The sequence below is a fragment of the Lepisosteus oculatus genome, chromosome 27 (genome assembly GCF_040954835.1).
Source record: "Lepisosteus oculatus isolate fLepOcu1 chromosome 27, fLepOcu1.hap2, whole genome shotgun sequence".
NCBI classification, from domain to species: Eukaryota; Metazoa; Chordata; class Actinopteri; order Semionotiformes; family Lepisosteidae; genus Lepisosteus; species Lepisosteus oculatus.
In genome coordinates this window covers 141,030-164,416 of record NC_090722.1, presented here as the reverse complement: position 1 = coordinate 164,416, position 23,387 = coordinate 141,030, and the positions used below count along the sequence as shown (strand labels likewise).

Genomic DNA, 23,387 nt, shown 5'->3' with positions numbered 1-23,387 from the left:
CAGAGAAAAAGAAGCTCTGAATTTGCCACTGGGGCACTTGGTTTATCTTAGTATATACTGGTATTAAAGATGTAAGTACAGTACAGTATGCAAATGATGTGGCAGCACAGAAAACCATTCCCTGTTTTTGTTTTCTTTGTTTTACAATAGGTAGTTTTATATATAAAGCAAAGGAACTTGAAGGGAAAAAATGATCCACTGATCCAATGCCAGCACTACAGGACTGTTAAATTGCACCATAACAGCACCGTGTATTACAGATGTCTTTTTGAAAAGTTTTTTTAAACTTTTCAAAGCCTAAAATCAACTGAGACCGTTTTTATTTCGCTTTAATGAGAGACGATATATAATAGAAGAAACAATTCAAAATACAACAGACATCTCGGATAACAACATCAACAAGGGAATTGCAATTATTCATAAATTAACACGTGGGACTAATGAAAAGGAAAATCCCAAAAAATCCAAGTATTTAAAGTCTTTAATCCCATAGTTTGATTTTAGGTACAGATGTACAGTATAGTGACAAAACATTTTTAATTTTTAAGGATTAATACATTTTAAAATGTGGTTTAAGGATTTATAAATTAACTGTGGAATCCTAATGTCAGACTTATACCTAAGGTATTTAGCGGTGACATACAGTACCTGAGATGCAATTTAATGGGATGTTTATGAACTCCTTCTTAAACTTAAGATTAGATGCAGCGTTTCGAAAATAGTAACTCACAGACAGCAGTGTATCATAGCAAATAACTCCGATAACGCAATTACAAACTACTGTAACTATATTTGCCAGAAAAAAATGTTTCCGGCAACATGTTTGTGCCATGATGTACTTTACAATGGCAAAATATAATGTCCGGAGTTAAGAATTGTGTAACATGGACAGGATATTCAACAATATCTGTTTAGTCGAATGCATAATTTTGAAAATTGAATTAGATCGGTTACTCCCTCGTTTTAACAATTATCAAATATTCCTAATCCTCATTTATTTTATTTTCTGGTGTCAAATTAAGTATTTCATACATTGTTGGCAGCTGAATATGGATGGAAAGCTAAACATTTCAGACTATGCCCTTTTGAGACTTTTGAAGTCTCTTCGGGGTTTTCTGCAACATTTTGAATATAGCATGGAAAAAATATTCTCAAGCAATTTCCGGAGGATGGTAGTGTAAAGGTGATGTTCACTATATTGTTTGCTTGTTTCTGAGAAATGCTATGTACGCCCGGTTAAAGGTTCTTAGGCTTCGGCTGTGGTTTACAATACAAGATATAGTGGCCTCCTACCCACACACAAATCTGGAGCGGAAGCGGCAAAAACTCACCTGCATTTTTTTATTTTCGAAACCTGTCCCGGCTGCGAACCCTTTGTTGTAAAAGAAAAAAAACAGCTCACAAAAGCATTTGAAATTAAGGCCCCCTATAGCCCAAAACCACAGACTATACCTGCTTGTATAGGCAATCAAAAAGTGAACGGTGAAGATAAATCAGCCCAAAACGAATCAATTTCTGCACGAAATGATTCTACCAATAGGCGCTTTTCTACCAACAAGCAATAGTTTAAGTACAATCGAGTACAAGCAATTCCTATTTAAACTCACCGTGCTATTGTTACCGCTACAACCCTCTAGCTTCTACTGCTTCTTATTACTGTATTACTTTAAGGTTAACTTTAAAGTTAAATGCAAATGTTGATTTTTTTCAGATACATTCTTTCTCACCTCAATATTTATTTAAATTGAATTATTATACAAAAAAAATGGAAAAACTGGACTACTTCGACATCACATACACATTGACACATTTTTGCAAATGAAGTGGGTTTAAGTCATTCAAAGAAATCTTACAGATGTGAGGAAGCCATGAGTATAGATGTTCCAAAGAGGCGATCTTCACCCTCTAACGTCAAAGTAGTAATGACTTGCATACTAGTTCAAGTAGGTAGGTCAAGTATGACTTACATACTGTCAACTATACTTAAACACGACTAGATAGCTCCTCATAGCGCTTCCTGTGCCAGTTTGACTGTACACTCAAGAGCGCTCTGTACGCATAGCAGTGGGATTCCTTTAATCTCAACACAGTTTTCTGCGTTTTATTTTTAAAGGAGATGGAAGTCTTTTAAAATCTCGTGAAGATGCTGACTTGTCTATTTTTTGTGTACAGCACTTACTTATTCAAAGGTAACTACTCATTTATTTATTAAGAACCAACATACTTCATATACACAGTTTATTACCTATATAAAAACACATTACAGACATGTACATAGGCGTACTGGTATGTAATCTTATCGCTAAATAAGTGCATTCATACATATGTAACTACCTGTGTGCTGGTAATATTATTATTAGTATTAAGTTACTGTTCTATCTTATATTTACTGTATTTGAGGACATTTCACAACTTATGTATAATTAATACATGTCTAAGCTTCCTGGGTACAAAAATGAATGTAAACAAGTAATTAAACAACAATAATAAAATTTGATTATTCAGATGTTAGCTTTGAGAGATTTATTCCTTAATCCTAAATAATTTTATGTTGAGAATGAAAATCTGTATTTGAAAATATGCAATATGTTAATTGTACCACTGATACAAAGGAGATTAATATACCTGACAAGATGTATACAGATCTATATTGTGCACATTAACAAATTATGTAGATTTGCATCAGTAATTAACATTACTACAGTACATTGCAAGAAGAAATGGCTCTTCATCAAACACGAGGGACACATTAATTACAAACTTCAGCTATATTTCTTTGGAAAATAATCACTCATGTTGTATAGAACAGTGATAATACATTGTACAAATATTTATCAATTTTGGTTAAAATTTTTACAGAACTTGTGAGGATGTCTGTACTGCATGATGCTATTAGAATTACTATTTTAGATTTTTTGTTGTTACTAAAGTATTTCTATTGTATATTTTCAACAGCTGCACAGGCTTTGGTATCCCAATTCCCTCCATTTGTGAAAGTGCAAGTTGGGAGCAGCATCAGTCTGCAATGTTATGTGAATCCAGGTGAATATTGCTACGCTATAGCTTGGCTGAAAATGGACCAGAGATCTCGCATCATGAGCCCTTGCATGAACTCTCAGCATAGTGGATCAAAAACATCACAGGGGGAGATGTGTACATACTCCATTGTCAATGCCACATCTCACCACACTGGGACATACTATTGCTCCCTTGTGATCGGGAACAGTATCAATATGGGCAATGGATCAACAATAGTTGTATCAGGTAAGATCACAAAACTAAAGGAAAAATGTTGCTACTCAATGCAAATCCCCAATCATTTCGATTACTTGGCAGTTCAACACTGTATCCCTTCATTCAAAACTTGAAATAGTGTGGTTTATGCATTCACTGTGTAGAGTAGTCCTAGTTAAGTGCAGTATATGACTTACTTTGCACTTTGCAGATTTGCGTAGATTTTAACAGTTAATAGAATATTACAATTCTAAGAATAATTATTTCACTCTGTAATATATTTTGGAAGGTTCAGAACACGGTGACCCATTCATTATCTTATAAGACTGTAGTTGCATTTTAATCAATGGAAAGATTGCTATAGTTGTAACCAGATCGCATCAAGACACGTGAGATAAGGTTATTGGCTTTTCCCCTGGTAGGTCAGTTGGCTTCTGTGAAAATTCTGCTCCTGTTGATTGCGCCTGTTGATTGCCAGGCAAAGCTCCAGTTCCCCCCAACCATGTATCGGATAAAGTGATTAGAAAATAGATGGATGAAAAGCTATCTAAATGTTTAAATTACAACTCAGATGTGTTAATTAATTCATTATTTTGTAATAATATGTAATAATATAATATTTCATTATAAGGTACAGTATGTCAGTTTTTTGGAAAAACGTACAGTATTTTGGAAAAGGTGGAATTAATAATTTTTACACAATTCATAATTTTTATACAATCTCATCCTTGCATTATCAACTAACTAGGCAGCACTTTACTTTTCAAAATATTCTATGCATATTAATGAGTAGTAAAACTGAAATATGTAATATTTTCTAATTAACTATTCAACATTCTACGAAGCTGAAAGTGTCTTTCAAGTTAGAGATTAGGGTTGTTCAAAATTAACAATGATGTTCTCCTCCAGTCCTTTTATACAGTACATACTGTAGATTTGACCAACTTTGACAAACTGACAACGTGTATATTATTCAAATAAACAAGTAATAGGTTTATTCCATGTTTTCTTTCTTATTTTTTTCAGCATTAAATAAACCTATTACTTGTTCCTTTGCAGCCTATGCATGCTGACGCAGCTCTCTACTTGAACTATTATTCAAATACATTTACACACTTATTGTTATATTTAGCATAACATTAACAACCACTGACCTGAGACCTTTTGTCATATGACCTGAAAAACAATAACCTAGATGGATTTGGTTTTGTATTTTCTCCTGTCCAGACATTAACTTTTTCTCTGCTGAATTCAGTTGCTCCTGTTTATTTTTTTGTTTTTTACCCATTTCTTTATAGCTGTAGATCCATTTAATCTCTAGTGCCTTACTATATATTTTCTTTGTTCTCATTTTGAAATCTGTTGAACAAATGAGTCTACATTCTCAATCCATTGAGCCACACTGTGGCAGGAGAAACCATTCTTCTGATAAGATGTCAAACTGGCTTAGATAAAATCACCTTGAGCCTGCAGAATCTGGCCTACATTTATAAAAAATACTAGGTTTAATCCCCCACAAACCTTTATAAATAATGCCAGGTATCTTTAATGGCATTATAGAAATGACTTCAGTTGACATCTAAAATGAAGAATGCTACCTCCTGCCACACCGGATGGCAACAAATTCAGAACATGGACTGATTTGTTCAATTGATGTCAAATTGTGAACAACATTTTTAGCTAGTACCGTAATGGACTACCAAATGCACCTGAAGGGGCCAGTGATCCGTGTTGGAGCCAGGCTTCTTGTGCAAGTGCATCATGGAAATGATGACAAAAGTACAAAAAGGAAAATCCAAAGGTAATAGTGAAATAGCGAGAGGTCCAAAGAATAGAAATGTTTACCAGAGTCAGACAGTCCAGGTCAAACACAGGAAGACTAAGCAAAGCCACACCCAGGAATCATGGTTGGGAAACAAAGACCTGGTGTGTCAAGCGGGAATATAAATACAAAGCACAGGAGAGAAACTGAATGCCCCAATGTCAGCAAAATGGGAATAAATATATTCCCTTTAATCTGCTGACTGTCATTAAAATCAGGCCTTGAGGCAGAGACATCCTGCTTGAACATGCTGTCACAGGAACAGGCAAATTGAGTGATTAATTTGCCGATTTCCCTCTGTCTACGTTGTTATGGGAACTGGAAATAGCACTCACCTGAGTATGGTCATTAAATGTACCTTATACTGTATATATTGCAAAAATGGATCTACATTGCATTACAATGAGGAAACAACAAAGCATTAAAAAGGAGCATCTGAATCCAGCAGAGATACAGATTAAATCTGAACAAGTGCAGGCTTTTGTGTAGTGTTTTGTATGGAAGCTTATTAGAGGCACAAAGAAAAAAAAACTTGTTTATACAAGTATCTCATTTATATGATAAAGGTGTCTCGTTTATACGACAAAATTATCGCATTTATATGAGAAAATTCTAATGTTTAAACACAATTGTGAACAATGTTGCCTACTATATTAATACTGTTTATTGCATTGTACTGTATGTGCAATAATATTGTCCCGTGCAAAGTAGCTTTGACTTTACCAACAGTACAATGTTGTCACACTCCTGTTTTTTGGAAAAAAATAATCTAAAGGAGCACGTGTTCTGTTTTTTGTATTTAATGAAGTACAACTCCGTGTCAGTAAGCATTCCCAGGTTGTATTGTTTTTTTGTTTTTGTTTTTTACAATCGAGAGACTTTATGTAAGTAAGAATTGTACCAGTACATGTGCCGGTTACATATGGAGATAAAGTTCAAGTTCAAGCCATTTCTGTGACAAGTAGAAATGACACAGCTTTCCAAATGTATGGTCTTCTTGATGCGAAGCCATGGAGAAACATGGCCTGTACGTACAGTAGGTTTTTGCCTACTCTTTAAACATTGAACAGAATACATTTACGATGACTTGATAGTAAGACTTTTACCAACTCGTATTGTAAGTAACAGTAAACGACAAGCCAACAATGTACAAACTGTATAACGGGTTGTGTGCTGTCTTGGGATTCTTCTGTTTGTTTGACATTACCCTATCTCTTTACATTCACATCCTTGCAAACAGACATACTGTACACGTACTGTTTATTTTCCCTTCGAAATACACTTTTACCGCATTTTGCTGTGTAATTCCAAATTCTAATGCATTTGATTTCAGCATATTGTAGTCTAAAAGCTTTTGTGTTTTTTGTGCTTAAAAATTTAACGATTGACCAGCAATAACAGTAACAGTAAGCCAACAATAAGTATCCGTCCCCTGCTCCCGCCTCTCACTCATCCTTCCTCCCAACCTTTGTTCTCCCGCTACTTTACCTTTGCCTACTGCCCTGTCTCTCTCACACCTGAAGAAGGCTCTACGGCCGAAACGTTGTGTTCTCTTTCTTCTTTTTTTCAGCATGGAATAAACCTATTACTTGTTCCTTTGCAGCCTACGCATGCTGACGCAGCTACCCACCTGAACTACTACCGCAATAAGTACTAAGTCTGACTGTCAAGTGATCATAAAAGCATTCCATTCAATGTTTAAAGAGTCAGCAAAAACCCATGTACAGTGCATGTTTCAGCAGCTTCACATCAAAAAGAACATACTGTATGTTTGGAAAGCCGTGTCACTTGTAAAAGAAGCGGCGACAAACGCGTTTAACCCAGTAAAACTCACTGACACTGTGCTCTACTTCATGTATAGTATACAAAGATAGTACAGGTGAAACTGCAGAAACATGTTCTGTACATGGGTTTTTAAACTCTTTAAACATTGAACGAAATACATTTACGATTACTTGACAGGTTCACATCAAGAAGAACATGCGTTTAGAGCCGTGTCATCTCACTGGGGTAAAGTTAGCTTGAAGTTTGAAAACGATTTTGGCACGCCTGTAGTGTTTTTACGAAACCTCTTAGAGTTGCGGGAACACTTGCTTTGTGTATAAAGTAAATTGTGAATGTTTTCACAGCCTTCACTTTGTCGTTTTTATTACTTTTTTTTTACCACGCACAAATATTCTTGTGTCTGTATCTTCGCAAGGGAAACACAGAATGCCTTCAAACAAATGCATTTTAAAGATCACGACTTGTGAAAATTTTCCCAACCCCTCCATAAACGTATCAGTGAGCTAATTATTCTTTTCTGACACTCAGGGTTTTGATTGATGTGCAATTACGCACCATCTGGAACACTGGGGACCGCTGTATGCATACTGTAACTGCCGCCTTTGCACGTTGTTCGAGCAGTCTTGTCACCGCCCTTCCCTGTGAATAGCAGGGACCGCAGCCGCCGAGCTGACTGGACATTTCACTAAGGCGGCAGCAGTGAGTGCGCATACCCACGTGAACCCGAGATCGCTACAATACGTTCCCAATGACTGAAATACTGCTCAATAGAGTTTCATGCGAAAAACCCGTATATTACCATAGGAAGCAGAACAGCACAGTCTCCAATTACCCAGACTAAAATAACGGGAATAAAGCTTTTTTTTATTTCTGAAACCCTTTCTTTATTTCCTGTTTTCATTCAGGTAAGGGTCAACTCTCTCTCTCTTTCCTAGCGTTAATCCCGCATCCGCTTATCGGCACACCAGTCTCCATTTGGTGGTTTGAACCAAATCTTTGAGCTGACGTTGCCTTAACTGCGACCGAGAAATACTCCAACCGGCGCGTATGGGAAATTTGGCCAGGACGCCTGGGTTACATCCCTACTCTTTTTGAAAAACACCCTGGGATTTTTAATGACCAGAGTGAGTCAGGACCTTGGTTTTACGTCTCATCCGAAAGACGGGGCTTATTTACAGTATAGTGTCCCCGTCACTATACTGGGGCATTAGGACCCACCTGGACCGCAGGGTGAAATGACAGTGAAAGATTAGAGGGCCTGCCTAGTGTGTAAAACACTTAGTTACAGATTTGTTAATGTTGTGCTTGAAAAGCTATTGACTTGTGAAGAGCACCCCCTATCCCCATGTAGTGCCTGTCTAATATTGCCGTATTGGAAAAAAATCATAAACAAATAAAGAAAAGTTTAGCAACCCAAACCAATGCTGTGAAAGGTGAGGAGGGCTGCTTGTGTGTAACTTGGGGCTTCTCTTTTTAGCATGGAATAAACCTATTACTTGTTCCTTGGAGATTACCATCTGCTGATAAGATATGATCACTATATTGACCATATACAATTTCTTGCATTAGGAATTCATATTTTGCATACACCGATCCCCCCGGAGTCCCAAGTGAGTCTGGTTTTGGTAAGCTAAAGGACAATGAGCTTCACGATACCAGGGGGACAGTGGGTGGTCAAGTCTCCCCTATACAATGTCTCTTGTCAGATTATGATGTCAGTGCATTTAATAATGTTGTTGAACTCTCTTCAGCCCAATACAGAGGAGCCCAGACCCAGAATGTTACACATACTGACAGAGAGTGATCTCATTATGTGTGTTTGGATTTTAACAACTATTATTATTGTTTGCTAGAACCAAAACAATCTATGTTAGACATTTTCATCTTCAGCCAAAAAATATAAACTTGTGTACGTAGTGTAGTGCAGGTCCTAGTTCCATCCTGTTCTTGGTCCAGGTTGGAGGGTTGCACCGATTCTGAGTCTTGTTAGCTGGTATGGATGGGTTTGGGAGTGTTGATACCAGAGTGGTCCAGGAGGGGGGTGCAGGTGTCTCGGGGGCATTCTTATTTTTCTATGAGTTCAGGTTGATTCTGTTGGTTCTGAGTGTCTTGGTTACATCCGTTTGTGTGTATAGATGAAAAAGCTATTGAAGAGCACCCCCCCACCCATCTCGGTGGAAGTTGCCATGTTAAAAAAATCCTAAAAAGAGAATTAAAGTTTCACACAACAAAGCATGACTGTGAAAGGTCAGGAGGCCTGCCTAGTGAGCACAACACTTGATTACAGTAAAAAAATCATAAAAAATAAAGAAATGTTCCACAACTCTAAGCAAGGTTGTATAAGGTTAGGGGAGCTGTGTGGTGTGTAAAACACCTGGTTGCAGCACTGTGGCTGTTGTGCTTGAAGAGCTATTGACTCGTGAATAGCACCCCCTATCCCCATGTACCGCTTGTCTAATGGTGCCATATTGAAAAAATAATTAAAAAAAAAAGAAAGGGGCCATAGCCACAGCAAGGTTGTATAAGGTTAGGGGGGCTGTCTGGTGTGTAAAACACTTGGTTTCAGCAGTGTAGCTGTTGTGCCTGAAATGCTATTGAGCCAATGAAGACGACCCACCTATCCCAGTGTATAACCTGTAGTGTTATCTTCAAAAAATCATAAAAAAATAAAGAAAGGTTCCACAACCCAAAACAAAGCTGGGAAAAGTCAGAGGACCTGCTTAGTGTGCAAAACACTTACTTGCAGCATTGTGGGTGCTGTGGTTTAAATGCTATTGGTTTGTGAACAGAATACCCCTATCCCAGTGCATTGTGCCACATTAAATAAAAGCACGAGAAAAAGAGATTCAGAACGCAAAGCTGTGTCAGTGTTCTGTGTAAAAATTTGGTTTAAACATCATGGGAGCTGTTTTTAATAAGCTGCTGAGTAAAGAATATTTTAATCTTCCTGCTGTCAGTAGTATTGTGAATATAGTTGACCCTTACCTGAATGAAAACAGGACGTAAAGGAAGGGTTTGAGAAATCAAACAAAGCTTTATTCCCGTGCTTACAGTCTGAGTAATTGGAGACTGTGCTATTCTGCTGCCTTTGGTCATATACGGGTTTTTCGCATGAAGCCGTATTGAACAGTATTTCTCGCATTGTAAACTTGTGTACACAGCGGTCCCCCGGGTTCCAGTTAGTGCGTAATTACGCATCGATGAATAAACGGAGGTTTAAAAAAAGATAATTACCTCACTGATAGTTTGATGTTGAGGCTGTGGAAATATCCACAAGTCGTGGTCTTTAAAATGCATTTGGTTTGAAGGCGTTCTTTACTTCCATTGCGAAGATATGGACAAAAGAATATTCGTGCTTGGTCCAAAAAATGTAATAGAAACGAAAAAGTAAAGGCTGAGAAAGCATTCACAATGTATTTTATACACAAAGCAAGTATTATCGCAACTCTAAGAGGTTTTCTGTAAACGCTACAGGCGTGCCAAAATCGTTTTCGAACTTCAAGCTAACTTTACCCCTGTGCGTACAGTAGGTACACAGCGGTCCAGCCGTGTTGCAGTTAGTGCGTAATTACGCATCGGTGAAAAACCTGAGGTTTACAAAAAGATAATTACCTCACTGATAGTTTTATATAGAGGTTGTGAAAATTATCACAAGTCGAGGTCTTTAAAATGCGTTTGGTTTGAAGTCTTTCTGTTTTTCCCTTGCAAAGATATGGACATAAGAATATTTGTGTGTGGTAAAAGAAAATGGCGTAAAAATGACAAAGTGAAGGCTGTGATAACATTCACAATGTACTTTATACACAAAACAAATGTTTTCGTTACTTTTAGGAGGTTTCATGAAAACGCTACAGGCGTCCCAAAATCCTTTTCGAACTTCAAGCTAACTTTACCGAGGTCCAAAACGATGCGCTATAAATACTAAATGGCAAAGACTGAGGTAGAAGAGACTGCTTATGAAAAGAACAAGTTTATGTTTAAAAATTATTTAAATAATTTACTGTACATAAGACAACACGGTGATTCAATAAAAAGGTGAACAAAATGTTAGGATATACAGTACCATTTAATTTAAAGAGATGTTGTGTCACATTCTATAGTGCACTAGACAGGCATCTTTTAGGATTTTGTGTACAATTGTGGTCACCATTTTACAGAACAGATATTGTAATTCTGGAATCAGTCCAAGAAGAGAATCCAGTTACATAATGGGGCTTAAGGGAATGTACTACACTACACAGTACTAGCCCTTGCCCCAAATCCCTCACTGAGCCATAAGCCCTTCCTCCAAGTCCTCACTTCTGTGAGCACAAAACAGCATAAACACTACTTTCAATTACACAAATTGGCACAAATGGAGCACTAACAAATGTGGTGATTTTCATCATTTATATTGTTTGTTTGGGTGCCAACTTCACAGAACCGAGAAAGGCACATAAAGGGCGCATTGGGAATGCTCATGAATGCCCTTGTGAAACATAGATTTAAAAAGTGTCATATTTAGACTTAAACACCCTAAGCCCCTGAACACCTGTACATGTAAGGAACATGTATGTGAAGGGCACAAGACTGCAAGTGTGCATATTGGGATATGTAGTTCAGGTGGGTAGCTACGTCAGCATGCATAGTCTCCAAAGGAACAAGTAATAGGTTTATTCCATACTGAAAAAAAGAGAGAAAAAACACAACGTTTCGGCCGTGGAGCGTTCTTCAGGTGTCACCTGAAGAAGGCTCCATGGCCAAAACGTTATATTGGGATATGGCCTTGTGGACACGGCCCTACATGCTGAAGGCACTGAATGGTTTTTAGTCTTTAACAGAGAAGACTACTGTATGTGATAATAAGACTATAACATCATAATATGTATTCAAAATAGTAAAAGGCATTGAAACCACATTAAAACAGAGAACAATACAATACATTTCTTTACAAGTGGTGATCAGGCTTAATGGGATGAATATATTCCTCTTGGTTGTAACTGTTCTTATGTTTGAATGCTAATTGAGCAGGAGTTAGCAGTGTTGTAATGTAGGAATTCATTTTAGGACCATTCTTAAAATCAAGATCAATATTATTATTCTAGTATGATTAGCAAGCTAGTGAAATTGATTAAATTGCACATGATGCACAACTGGGGGAATGCAAACATAGAAACAGTGGAAAGAGAAATACAAACGCTTTAAAATCATGGAGTGGGCAGGCACTTAACAAATTCAATTTAATAAGTGTAAATTAATTGATAAACTAACTGATTGATTAATATAAACTAATTCAGACAGGACACAGCAACATATGCATAATTTATGCACTGCAGTATGCTATACGTAAAAGTAATTTCGGTGTTTCGATAAAATCTATGGGTTCATATAGATTCTTCTTTATGAAGAATGATGAAGAAAAGCAATAAAAAGTAATTATGGCCTGGGTATATACTGTAGCAAAAAGTGTGTATTTTGCAATACACTTGCAATATTTTCTGAGTTTTGCTCACTGCACCGCAACAGTAGTATTAGAGTTCAGAGATCACCAGCAAGATGATTGATAGTCTCAGGAGATTAATTACATGTTAAAGGACCTAAATTTTTTTATTCAAAGAGACTTAGAGAAGAGATTTTATTATAAAGCATATATAAAATAAAATTTTATACAATATACAATCCAATGGGTTACTGAAGGCATTAATTCAGTGGACAAATGTATACTCAATACTGAAAACAAGACACAGGGTCACTTAGCCACTAAATAACCATGCAATTAAGATGGGGGTTAATGTCAACTCCTTATTTGCAACATTTTGTTACAATTTAGCCTTATTTATTTGATTTTTTTAGCCTTCTGTAGATCGTTAAATGGTTTTATTTATATACTGTATGCTACCTTTCTAAACTGCTACCTTTAGAGAAATGTACTCTTTCACTCACTATCTTTTTCCCACCCTTTTTAAATGTGCAGAAAATGTATTGGAGCCTTTTTCCATTGAAATCCTGTCACCATCAGACAATGACCAGACCAATGTTACTCTAATGTGTCTGGTCTTTGGGGTCATTCCAACACAAGCCCATGTGTACTGGCTCATATCTGGCAATTATCAGAGTGGCTTCACTGACTCTGGATGGGAAAATAAGGACCAGGCTGCTGAACTTGACAGAAAAACAGAATTCACTCGAAACCAGATCCTTATTTCTTCTGAGATATGGGCCAGTGGGGCCCCATGCACCTGTGTGGTAGAGACTGAGAATGGGAGAAACTTCACCAAAACAGTGCAGTACAATGGTGAGCATCCATGCTTAAATTATAGTCTTCACCAGTCCTTTGTGGTTTCCTTAATAGAGTTTTCATTTCTTAAATGTTCTAGATTTTAGTACATAAATATTTAGACAAGCACTTGCTTTAAACCATTTGTTTTAACCTCCTACTGTAGGAACAGAAAATGGAAGTCATTGAACCCTTACAATTTGTTTTTGAATAGGGACATAAAATTAAAATTTGCTGTATATGTGAAACTTAACTAACAAAGCAAAATTGCTGTCATTCTATTTTTAAATGTAATGCATATAGGTAGGCAATGCATTTTACTGTATATACCAATGATATGAAAAATAATAAGAAATCTTCCAGACTTAGTTTTTTATGTGTTTTATTTAGAGAATCTCGCTGTTACAGTGCAACTCTTTTCTGCAGCAATTCGATTTTAGTTTTATTTGCAAACTTGTTTTTGTCACATTTATCTCAGGGAGAAGTGGAACATGTTTGATACTTCTCTACACAACTGTGACTGTGGCAGTAGCAGCAATCATTTTGGTTCTTCTTAACATCATTTGTTTATTTCAAGGTAAAAGCCTTCTTCTAAGAGCTATATTATTTCTATCTGGAACTTGTCACTAAGCCATGTAACTGTTTTTCTGCTGCTTGTTTTGTGCAGATTGGAGTAAAAACCACAGGGTGAAAGAATGGTGCGTCTACTATTTTTTTCCATTCTTTAATTAATTTGAATAGTTATACAGTATTATATTATTAAGTTTTTGTTCAAAACTTTATGACTGAGTTATTTCTATCACAGATTAATCAATGAAGTCCACTTTAATAATAACATTGTCTTCATCTTCATGTCCTAGGGATGAAATAAAAACAATGACAGCACACAGAAAAAAATCTTTAGGTAGGCTACATTTACCTATCAAATTGTATTGAGTCACTGCTTATTCATAGCTTAATTCTGTATAACATTTATTAATTTATGTAGACAAAATATAAATTATTGAAGCCCATTGTACATTATAAAAATGTATACTGCTTTAACATGTGTGAAAGCATTATGCAGAACTTGAGTTATGCTAATCAATTACTGCATAAAATTTTGCCCTAAAAGACATACTGCATAGTACCTTTTTGAGTCAGAGATGAGAAACATGAATTTGTTTTTGTTTTTTTCTTCAGTTTTATCTCTTAGGAAATGTACATTTGTAAGAAAAAAATATTGCACATTTCTTCTCATATTATCAATATCATTACATTTCATATACAGTAGGAACAGCAAAGGATGAAATGTAATTTTGTATGATTACAGAAGTCTGTAATGACTTCAGATTTAAATACTTCATTGGTGTTTTTGGTAATATTTGTCATTTGCAACATTGTGGGTCTACTGTATACTGTATGTCATGCTGTAAGAGGATAACATGTAAGAGAAAAGGTATAATTTTTCTTTTGAATTTTGACTTCGTAATTTTCTGGGAGTGTAAGGTCTTTTTGTCTCAGGGTGAGCACTTTCGTTCTGTTAATTTTCAGCTCAGATGTGTAGATAGAATAAATTCTGTGAGATTGGCTCAAACAAATGCAGCGGGAGTTGATGAAGTAGCATAAAACTTGAATTTTCTGTTGCATGTATTTTTTGCTACTACTTTATTTTGCACTGCAATCTGAAAATTTCTTACAGGGCTTCAAGAGAAAGAAGCCAGACGTGGAATAAACTCAGTATCAGTATGTTGTACTTTATAATTATCTTTCTAATTAAATGTAATATATTCAATAGTAACACCTTTTTGATATACAGCTTGACTGGAGAAAGCAAATGATTACAATACAGTTTAAAAGAAAGCTGTTACTTCATAGATCCTGCATTTCTGTGTCAGCAACTTGGGGAAGTTGGAGATAGTATCCTGAAATTCATTGCCTCTGCATAAAAAAACAAATTTGAAGCTGTTAGAAACAGCTTAACCCTTTTTGACAGGAGTTTTTCAAGTTGTTAATAAGACTATTTGTTTCTCTGATAGGAGGTACAGTATGCCAGCTTGGAACTTGACTCTCATGGGCGAAGGACAGCTGTGATATTTCAGTAGGATTTAGAAATAATTTAACTTAAAAAGTGAGAAAGACTACACATGAACCATTCACAAACATAATACAGCCTGTTCCAGTGTCTTCAGAAGTCATCTCATCGCTCATCTCATCTCAAGCTCATCTGAGAAGAATCTTTTTTTTCTTTTCTTTTCTCATCTCCTTGCAATATTTCTTCTTCTGTATTCACAGTTCCTGACAAATAGTACAGTAAATGCATCAAAGTCTCATTTTCATTTTATTTTTTGTATCCAACTGTAGTAACTGAATATAATTCAATATAATAAAACTTTTTGCTGTTACTCCAAAGAAGAATCTACTGTTGTTTTATTTAGTGGGAAAGTATTTTATATTTTCTAATTCTGTCTTGTGTTGATGATGCTGGCCTACAAGTATTGATATTCTATTTCCAGGCCTATCAGGAGAGCTAGCATCTTAACAGATGTGGTGCTATGATGTTTGGCTGTTATTTTCAAAGAAACAGTAGATGATAACTTCAACACTGAATTCAAAATACAATAATTATAATACAAACAATTTCCATACATTGAAAAATTTAAGTAGTGGGAAAAGGAAGTGAAATTTGTAATTTTTGCTGGGTACTTTTTGAAATTTTGAAATAATAATTTTCCTGGCACTAAATGAGGAGATATTGGGAAGACTATAAATGGAAAAAATTAGTTAGCTTGATGAAGTGATGTGATTCAGAGTATCTGGATTTAATCCAACCACTGGGTTTTTTGTTTTGCTTTGATTTTCCAAATTCTATTTGCGGTTTGTCATATACAAGTAGTTCAAGAAAGTACTGTAGCTGCATCAGTATGCGCAAGCTGCAAAGGAACAAGTGAAGGTTTATACCATGCTGAAAAGAGAAGAAACGAAACACTACGTTTGGCTGTGGAGCCTTCTTTAGGTGCTCTTGTTATATACAATATACTATAATACTGATGTAGTCAGAAGAATTTAAGATTAGGAAAAGTAAGTGACTTTTTTAATAAGGTTGTCACATAATCCATTTAAATTGGAGGATATACTGAGTGTTCTAGCTTTGGGTAGTAGGAAGTACATTTATAATTGTTACACTTCTGAATTGAAAACTCAATTACAACAAACAACAAGGTTTCAAAGATACCATAAGGTATGTTAGACCATTTTCTCAGTAGTTCAAGTAGGTAGCTACGTCAGCATAGGCTGCAAAGGAACAAGTAATAGGTTTATTTAATGCTGAAAAAAATAAGAAAGAAAACATGGAATAAACCTATTACTTGTTTATTTGAATGATATACACATTGTCAGTTTGTCAAAGTTGGTCAAATCTACAGTATGTACTGTATAAAAGGACTGGAGGAGAACATCATTGTTAATTTTAAACAACCCTGATCTCTAACTTGAAAGACACTTTCAGCTTCGTAGAATGTTGAATAGTTAATTAGAAAATATTACATATTTCAGTTTTACTACTCATTAATATGCATAGAATATTTTGAAAAGTAAAGTGCTGCCTAGTTAGTTGATAATGCAAGGATGAGATTGTATAACAATTATGAATTGTATAAAAATTATTAATTCCACCTTTTCCAAAATACTGTACGTTTTTCCAAAAAACTGACATCCTGTACCTTATAATGAAATATTATATTATTACATATTATTACAAAATAATGAATTAATTAACACATCTGAGTTGTAATTTAAACATTTAGATAGCTTTTCATCCATCTATTTTCTAATCACTTTATCTGATACATGGTTGGGGGGAACTGGAGCTTTGCCTGGCAATCAACAGGTGCAATCAACAGGAGCAGACATACACATGCACAAATTCACACCAGGACTAGTTTTCACAGAAGCCAACTGACCTACCAGGGGAAACGCCAATAACCTTAACTCACGTGTCTTGATGCGATCTGGTTACAACTATAGCAATCTTTCCATTGATTAAAATGCAACTACAGTCTTATAAGATAATGAATGGGTCACCATGTTGTGAACCTTCCAAAATATAGTACAGAGTGAAATAATTATTCTTAGAATTGTAATATTCTATTAACTGTTAAAATCTACGCAAATCTGCAAAGTGCAAAGTAAGTCATATACTGCACTTAACTAGGACTACTCTACACAGTGAATGCATAAACTACACTATTTCAAGTTTTGGATGATGGGATACAGTTTTGAACTGCCAAGTAATCAAAATGATTGGGGATTTGCATTGAGTAGCAACATTTTTCCTTTAGTTTTGTGATCTTACCTGATACAACTATTGTTGATCCATTGCCCATATTGATACTGTTCCCGATCACAAGGGAGCAATAGTATGTATAGTGTGGCGAGATGTGGCATTGACAATGGAGTATATACACATCTCCCCCTGTGATGTTTTTGATCCACTATGCTGAGAGTTCATGCAAGGGCTCATCATGTGAGATCTCTGGACCTCACCCGAGCCAAAAACAGCTCTCGGATCAACAACTTAATCAGGAGCTCCCGGCATCACAACTGCATTCCTTAGGTGCTTTCCTACCACCCTAACACCCTTTCTGTCCCAGGACCATTAACGACAACTTCCCCATCTTACAGGATGATCCCTCCACCAGTACCCTTTTTTCTGTCCGCCCCATCATCTCATATCGCTGACCACCTAATCTGCGTAACCTTCTTGTACACAGCTCCCTTGTCCGCCCTCAGCAATCATCCACACCAGACATTTTCCCCTACAACAAAACTTGCTGCATCACCTGCAAATGCAGTGCCTATATAAAGGCTACATCCCCTTGGACTTTTTCACATTTGATTGTGTTACAGCATGGAACCATAATCTATTTAACTGAGACTTATTGCCACTCATCAACACAAAGTACTCTATAATGTCAAAGTAAAAAAAATCCAGACATTAAATACATCATGGTTCCATGCTGTAACACATTAAAATGTGAAAAAGTCCAAGGGGGTGTAGACTTTCTATAGATACAGTATATATATATATCCAATACCACGCTTATTCAAGGCCCCTCAGGACAATTCTGGATCACTCAGATGACATCTTGTACCTCCAGCAACCTTATTTACTGCATCTCTTGCAGCAAATGCCCAGCTACAGTATATAGTACTACAATATACAAAAGTGACACATTGGGGAAACAGGAAGGAGACTGGGAGACCACTTCAGAGAATGTCAGGGCTGTGAGGATCAAACATTTCTCTAAGCCCATAGTTTCTCATTTCACCTCTAATGGCCATGATCACACTGATCTCTCCATCTGCGTTCTCAAAGATGGGTTTCTCAACTCTTCTTGCAGAAAGACATCCAAAACCAAAATTATCCTGAAAGTAGGATCACACCTTCTCTGTTCTCTCAATGACAGATTTGTTTCCTTCTAATCTTCTCTATTCATTTGCAGTTTTAGACTTCATACCTGTCTTCACCTCTCTCGACTTCGCACCACCAGAGCGCACACTCTGCCTTCCCCTCTGCTCCCGCCTCCTCTCCACTCCTGGCTCTTGTTCTCCCATGGTGTATCAGCTGTTGACTTTCCTTTCTCACACTCAAAGAAGGCTTTACAGACAAAACATTGTGTTTCTTTTCTTCTCTTTTCTGCATGGAATAAACCTTTACTTGTTCATTTTCTCAGTACACCACACCACTCTGGTAAATCAAGCTGGAGATTTCTTTATTATAATAAAGAAAGGAGGACAGACAAGGTTAACAGGTTAATCATGTCTCTCCCTCATTTTTCTAAGAACAGCAACAAGCTGTTATTCTTGAGGATGAGAAAAATTTTCTTTCAAAAACATACATTTATGATTGGTCAGTATCAGTTTTTTACCGTATAAGGTGTAATTACGGTAAGAGAGTTAGGAAATGACAGTAGGCAATTAACGAAGACCCTAATCAAATAAAACCCCTGTTCCCTTTCATGTTGCTAAATCACGCGTAGGAAACATGAGTTACACCTCCACATATAAAACAGTTCTTGAGGTTCAAACCATTAACTCCTAATAGGCTTAGGTTCCTTCAGGTGGAAGAAATTCAACTGCACTAACTGAATACCAGAGGAATTATCTAAAAGTTGTTTGTTTAAGCCAACCAATACTGACTCTGTGTTGATATCTCAATACTGTAAGTAAGACATGCATTGCTAGGCATAAGTTAATCCTTTTTTATAAAGCAACCATAAGTTTGTAAGGCTAAAATCTTAACTAAAAACCGACTGAAAAAAATATAAGAGCACCCAGTGTTAAGGAAGCAGATTTTGGACAGGTGAAAAAGTTTACATTCTTTTGTAGTATCCATTTTAGTTTTTCACCAGTAATTTATATAATTTTGTCAATGTAAGAGTGTAGGTCTACTGTATGTTCAAATGTACTCTAAAGTTCACTAAAATATTATTTACTGTATGCTTCTGTATATATTTTCAATTGCTTGTGATGTTATAACTCTGCTGTTACAGAATTATATAGATACAATTTATTTATCTAAATACAAGACAGATATCAGTCATAATATTCTTATGAACCAGTTTTGGAATAAAATGTTTAACATGACCAACTTTTAATCACAAATTGCAAACAAAGTACTGTATTATACTGTACAGGTTAGAAGCATATTGTTTTCATGCCAGTGAGAACCTTTATAATTTGTGATGTTTCATAATATATGTACATGGTACTGCAATATACAAAATTGACACAGATGTACATATTTTAAAATATATTGCAGTAAATTCTACACAGTATTTTAAAATATATTAACATTTAGTTTACTTTGCTAAATATATTGCAATACATGACAGCAATAATAATTTAGATACTTTAAATATATATTCCAAGGTATTCAATTATATCTTCTAAACTATTTAACGGTATATTATTCCAATATTCTAAAATATATTAACTATAAGTTTATATATTACGGAAAACGTGTTGCAATAATTGAAATATTGCATTATATAAAATTAAAACTGCTACACTCTGTTTTACACTCAGTATACCTCAGAATTTTGAATTATATTTCTTTCAAAATATGACAGCATATAATAACATTTTAAATATATTCCCATTTAGGAAGAAAATTAGGTTCAATACGACATGTTTCCCGTCCTTATTCAACAACCATCCAATTCTTCCAAAGTTCGCAGTTAAAAAGAAATGCCGGCCAGCAACAATCCCAAACACGGGTCGTCTCTTCTCGGAGAGCCTCCGGCTTTAAATCACCATAAACAGCGAGAATCGGAACAACCCAATAAGAGCCAACCATAACAAGCGAAAGAAGAGAATATACAATCGCTCAATAAAACTATTATATAGTAACTCCCCCCAGCACATTTGCAAGATTTCTTGTGTTTCCTTATATTCGTATAATGTAATGGCATTATAGAACTACAGGTTATGTTGTTTTTTTTTACTTGAAGGACAATTTAGTTATCGTAGTTCCAACAATTCATTCCATACTCATCCGTGCGCTCTTTTATAAATCACTTTTCTTCCCCAGCTACAGATTACAAAGAAAAAGCGCTCGACAAACATAAGAGCACATTTGGTGTAAAGCAGACCACAGTAAATCACACTTGAGGAAGACATACACAGATAGATGTGGAAGAGATTAATATTGTATACAGAGAATTTTTAAAAGTCCCAGGTCCTCAATTCATTAAATACGTTATTTTGAATTATTGCTGTTCATCCTCACTTTAACATTGCCTGATTCCGACATCCAACGCTAGTCATTTTGATCTCAGGAAAAAAAAAAGATTCGTGTAGGGATATATTTCAAATTCTATACCGAGAAAAAAATAAATAATATCTAGCTGTGTTTTTCTAAACGCGATAAAAAAATATTCTGTGAATTAGCATTAATGTTCACAATAACGACAATAAATATAGGTTATGAGGAAAAGGTCTGTGCCAAATACAACAGTGAAAGAAACAAGAATTTCTCATTACGAATTGTTTAAGCTTGATTCGTGTGTGGCTAAACGACTCAGTCGTTTGACAATACTCTGTGTCATGTTTTTCTGCCAGGAGTCCAACACTGTATGGAATTACAATATTTTCCTTTGTCTCCACTGTAGATACTGTGTGCGTGCTTTCCCGGCCTCGTATCTACCCATCTGATGAGTTTTTGTGAACGGCTCGTGGCCTCCAGTGTACCCCTATGTGACTCAAAATCCATCCATCCTTTTTCTAACTGCTTATTCCTGGTGAAGATCACGGTTTGACTCAATATGAAAATATCAGGAGTAAGGAATCTGATGGCAGAGAAAAAGAAGCTCTGAATTTGCCACTGGGGCACTTGGTTTATCTTAGTATATACTGGTATTAAAGATGTAAGTACAGTACAGTATGCAAATGATGTGGCAGCACAGAAAACCATTCCCTGTTTTTGTTTTCTTTGTTTTACAATAGGTAGTTTTATATATAAAGCAAAGGAACTTGAAGGGAAAAAATGATCCACTGATCCAATGCCAGCACTACAGGACTGTTAAATTGCACCATAACAGCACCGTGTATTACAGATGTCTTTTTGAAAAGTTTTTTTAAACTTTTCAAAGCCTAAAATCAACTGAGACCGTTTTTATTTCGCTTTAATGAGAGACGATATATAATAGAAGAAACAATTCAAAATACAACAGACATCTCGGATAACAACATCAACAAGGGAATTGCAATTATTCATAAATTAACACGTGGGACTAATGAAAAGGAAAATCCCAAAAAATCCAAGTATTTAAAGTCTTTAATCCCATAGTTTGATTTTAGGTACAGATGTACAGTATAGTGACAAAACATTTTTAATTTTTAAGGATTAATACATTTTAAAATGTGGTTTAAGGATTTATAAATTAACTGTGGAATCCTAATGTCAGACTTATACCTAAGGTATTTAGCGGTGACATACAGTACCTGAGATGCAATTTAATGGGATGTTTATGAACTCCTTCTTAAACTTAAGATTAGATGCAGCGTTTCGAAAATAGTAACTCACAGACAGCAGTGTATCATAGCAAATAACTCCGATAACGCAATTACAAACTACTGTAACTATATTTGCCAGAAAAAAATGTTTCCGGCAACATGTTTGTGCCATGATGTACTTTACAATGGCAAAATATAATGTCCGGAGTTAAGAATTGTGTAACATGGACAGGATATTCAACAATATCTGTTTAGTCGAATGCATAATTTTGAAAATTGAATTAGATCGGTTACTCCCTCGTTTTAACAATTATCAAATATTCCTAATCCTCATTTATTTTATTTTCTGGTGTCAAATTAAGTATTTCATACATTGTTGGCAGCTGAATATGGATGGAAAGCTAAACATTTCAGACTATGCCCTTTTGAGACTTTTGAAGTCTCTTCGGGGTTTTCTGCAACATTTTGAATATAGCATGGAAAAAATATTCTCAAGCAATTTCCGGAGGATGGTAGTGTAAAGGTGATGTTCACTATATTGTTTGCTTGTTTCTGAGAAATGCTATGTACGCCCGGTTAAAGGTTCTTAGGCTTCGGCTGTGGTTTACAATACAAGATATAGTGGCCTCCTACCCACACACAAATCTGGAGCGGAAGCGGCAAAAACTCACCTGCATTTTTTTATTTTCGAAACCTGTCCCGGCTGCGAACCCTTTGTTGTAAAAGAAAAAAAACAGCTCACAAAAGCATTTGAAATTAAGGCCCCCTATAGCCCAAAACCACAGACTATACCTGCTTGTATAGGCAATCAAAAAGTGAACGGTGAAGATAAATCAGCCCAAAACGAATCAATTTCTGCACGAAATGATTCTACCAATAGGCGCTTTTCTACCAACAAGCAATAGTTTAAGTACAATCGAGTACAAGCAATTCCTATTTAAACTCACCGTGCTATTGTTACCGCTACAACCCTCTAGCTTCTACTGCTTCTTATTACTGTATTACTTTAAGGTTAACTTTAAAGTTAAATGCAAATGTTGATTTTTTTCAGATACATTCTTTCTCACCTCAATATTTATTTAAATTGAATTATTATACAAAAAAAATGGAAAAACTGGACTACTTCGACATCACATACACATTGACACATTTTTGCAAATGAAGTGGGTTTAAGTCATTCAAAGAAATCTTACAGATGTGAGGAAGCCATGAGTATAGATGTTCCAAAGAGGCGATCTTCACCCTCTAACGTCAAAGTAGTAATGACTTGCATACTAGTTCAAGTAGGTAGGT

General features: G+C 35.7%; 3 long non-coding RNA genes across 3 annotated transcripts; 1 reads left to right on the top strand and 2 right to left on the bottom strand.

The window, feature by feature from the left end:
* Positions 1 to 463: 463 nt before the first annotated feature.
* Positions 464 to 1,971, bottom strand: LOC107075920 (uncharacterized). The gene is made up of 2 exons (XR_001477387.2): positions 1,854 to 1,971; positions 464 to 1,372 (listed from the first exon to the last, which is right to left on the bottom strand). It is a non-coding gene; the product is annotated as an uncharacterized lncRNA (long non-coding RNA).
* Positions 1,972 to 2,003: 32 nt separating this feature from the next.
* On the top strand, positions 2,004 to 15,488 carry LOC138225271 (uncharacterized). Its single transcript, XR_011183815.1, has 8 exons — positions 2,004 to 2,189; positions 2,956 to 3,264; positions 12,795 to 13,115; positions 13,576 to 13,674; positions 13,765 to 13,795; positions 13,958 to 14,001; positions 14,779 to 14,822; positions 15,116 to 15,488. It is a non-coding gene; the product is annotated as an uncharacterized lncRNA (long non-coding RNA).
* On the bottom strand, positions 13,463 to 23,387 carry LOC138225272 (uncharacterized). The gene is made up of 3 exons (XR_011183816.1): positions 23,288 to 23,387; positions 22,766 to 22,806; positions 13,463 to 15,374 (listed from the first exon to the last, which is right to left on the bottom strand). It is a non-coding gene; the product is annotated as an uncharacterized lncRNA (long non-coding RNA).